This window comes from Cyprinodon variegatus, unplaced genomic scaffold (assembly GCF_000732505.1).
Source record: "Cyprinodon variegatus isolate N-32 unplaced genomic scaffold, C_variegatus-1.0 Scaffold792, whole genome shotgun sequence".
Lineage (NCBI taxonomy): Eukaryota > Metazoa > Chordata > Actinopteri > Cyprinodontiformes > Cyprinodontidae > Cyprinodon > Cyprinodon variegatus.
The window spans coordinates 7,488-10,690 of NW_015151245.1; the positions used below are offsets into that span (position 1 = coordinate 7,488).

Here is a 3,203-nt window from a genome sequence, read left to right on the forward strand (position 1 = left end):
GTGAGCTTGATGCAGATTTTTTTAAATTATGCTCCATATTGAAGCGTGGTCTGTGCTACACGCTGTGGGTCTAGATACGGCTGAGGCGGTGAGGAAGTGGGGGCGAGTTTAGTCCGACGACGGAGGGACATGAGGGCCAAAAAGAGCGGAGATCCAGGTGGAAAAAGGGCTCATTGCACTGATTTAGAATCTATAACGCAGGAGTTATTATTTATCAGTGAATGAGGTTTTAATAGGAATAGGTGGAGTAAAACTTCTCTCCTTCTGTTATTTGCTGTTGATTCTCAAATAAAATCCCTAACGATATTACAACTTTCATTGATTTATTTCAAAGTTGAAACAATATCTAGACTGTAAGGTGTAAAAAATAAAAATAAAAAAATGAACCAATTAATCTAATCATATCGTATCATGGTGTATTCTTGAGTATGGAAAATAATGGAATGGTTGGGTCAGGAAATGGATACTGAATGGAATCGCCCTGATGGGTGTGATTTACACCCCTAATCAGATTCCTGTTTAAAAAAAAAAGAAATAATTCAGTATTTGTAAGATAATAGTTCCGTTAGCTCTCTCTTGGTTTGCTGGAATATTGTGGATAAAAAACTTTCTTCTTCACTGTTTTCTATAGTTTTGCTGCAGGACTCTAATTGAGACGCAGCCTATATGAAGCAAAGGAACTTGTAATGGTAACATTTCACCACTAGTGTTGCATTTAGATTTTGTCATTTAGCTGAACTTCATCAGCAGGTAGAGGTTCTATGTTGATGTCATCTTGAAGTGGAATGATGGAAATCATGTCTTCCATTACTGGATGCAGCCTGTAGAAGTTTAGCCTTCAGACTCAGGTGGGATCACAGGAAGTTCTCTCTGGACACTTCCTTCTTCAACATGTTTGAAATATGAAAGTTAGGTTTATTTTATACAGAAATTAGCTTCAGTGATGATGAAGGCCAGTTCTCTCTTGCAGTAGGACAGTGAAAGAGCTAATTATTAAACTTGTCTTAAAATTATACTTAGAGATGCATCATTCTGTAGCAAATAATGCTCAGCCTGCTGCCTTGTGAAACATCCAAGGTCTCCAGTTTAGGTTACTCAGCTAGAAGGGCTGCTGGAACCTTTTTAAAACACACACACGTACACATGTCTAGATGAAAATAGTAAAACCAATAGCTTCTTACATAAAGATGATCACAGTTGATATAACTGATTGTCATCACAGTCAATGGCAGCTTGTTTATGTCCAAATGGTTCATACTGAACTGCAAATAATTAATGCAAAGTGAAAAACAACATTAACCTGTTTACTCTTATTCAGCAGACCTGCTTTAATGTCCAACTAAACTAATTAAAAGTTCTCAGAACCAGACTGATAGAACTTAGGTACATTTCCATAATATTAATAATTTACCAATTGTAATCAAGGAGTCAGCTGATGGTTTTCATTGGGAATTGTTTCACAATTATGTTTAAAAAATCGTTAACTTATAGTGATTAATTGATCCCACACAGCTTTGATCTCAACAATCCGTCTCAGCTGTGCTACTGATTGGGTTTCAGCATCATGTTAGATTTTCTGCATGTTAACCTCTGCATGGCGGCTGCTGTCAGGCAATGATATCAGGCGTTTACCATGGCCGTTAACATCCTGAGCTCCATAGATCCTTCTGGAGTCCTGGTCATCGGTCTTAGAAGTGAAAAAAAACAAACTGGAGATCTGTGGTGTTTGTGGGGACTGATGAACTGCTTTGAAGTGGTGCAGGAAATCTCTGTTTTCCACTGGTCCTTTCTCGTCTGAAAATACCAGGAAAATACCTTTAAAGCAAATGGTCAAATGTAGCATTTAATTAAAAATATCAAGCGAAACATATATTGTAGTCATAATAACATATAGAATCATAATTTCTAACTTGGTCATCTCCTGCTGGACATCAGTCTGTCTCATTCTTACTTCCTGACTAGAGATGGTTCCTGAATTTCAAGCTGCAGTTGCTGATTCTGGTCTGGATCCTGAACTGTTGCTGTTAAAAGTGACAGCAGGTTCGTTGCTGCAGACTCAATGTGAGAATACTCTGGTCTCTGGAAAGAAATGCATAGAAGAAAGAATAAAGAACCCCAAATGATCTGTTAGCGCTGCATTAATCCTGGTATCCTCTGTATCACTATTTGACATTCCACACCAAACACAGAACCTGAAGGAGTTGCTTTATGCAGCAATAGTTTGTGCTTAGTGCTCCCTAAGGCCAGGTCTAATGTCTTTTGATCTGGGCTAAAACAATATAGAATTATAAGATAGCAGTGGCAGTAAACTGAAATCGTTCATGGCGATTGGAAATATAACAACTATGTCATATTTCTGTCTGCATAAATGTGTCATAGTCGTCTTTTATCTTTTTAAATCATAACGTTTCAAACTCACCTGCAGTGCTCTCATCATGCAGCTTTAATCTCACACCAGTCTTCCTCAGCCAAACCTCATCCTATCCAGCCAGCGGCACGTTTCAGGTGTTTTAATTGTATGGCGCCTCCTGCTGTCGGTTAGTCAGAATGACAGTTCTCCATGTATCACATGACTTTTAGCAGAAATTACAGCAGACTGAAGAATTATCTGGAACGCGAGGAGAGGCTGTTTGCTATGCAGCAGAGATCGATTTGGACTCAGGGACAATTTACTAATTATATTTTCAGTCCAACGTTAGAGTCCAGTTTGAAAAACTAACTTTTGTGTGTTTGCAACATTTAAGGACAGTTTGAAAAAAAGTTTTATTCATGTGTGACATTAGAGGAGAGTTTGTAACACAAGTTTCATTGGTGAACAAGATTTATTTGAGTGCAACATGTTTATTTATGAGTGATTTGTTTGTGTAAAACATTCTTTATGTGTCTGTGAAATATGCATTTTTGTACACAACGTTTTGGTATAAAAGTCACTCCATACTGATCTATTAAATCTAGTTCTATTCTAGAGCTGCTGCGCCCTCTACAGTCTGACTGGTTCTGATCCGTTCTCCTGCAGGTCTGCAGCTCTCAGTGTGGATCCTCCTCTGCTGTGTTCCAGTCCAGAACAAAGTAAGAACAGAACCACTGATCAGAACCTGCTGGTTCTGATCCAATCAACTGTTATTGTTCCTAAGACAGAACCAGAACCAATTAGAACCTGGTACCGTCTGACCCGCCTTTAGAACCTGGTACCGTCTGACCCG

At 38.6% G+C, this 3,203-nt stretch overlaps 1 long non-coding RNA gene across 2 annotated transcripts in view; it reads left to right on the forward strand.

The window, feature by feature from the left end:
* Positions 1-2,965: 2,965 nt before the first annotated feature.
* LOC107098597 overlaps positions 2,966-3,203 on the forward strand; it is a 14,389-nt gene continuing 14,151 nt past the window's right edge. For both annotated transcript variants that reach the window (XR_001481893.1, XR_001481894.1), the window contains exon 1: positions 2,966-3,069. This is a non-coding gene — a long non-coding RNA (uncharacterized LOC107098597). The remainder of the gene's footprint in view (positions 3,070-3,203) is intronic.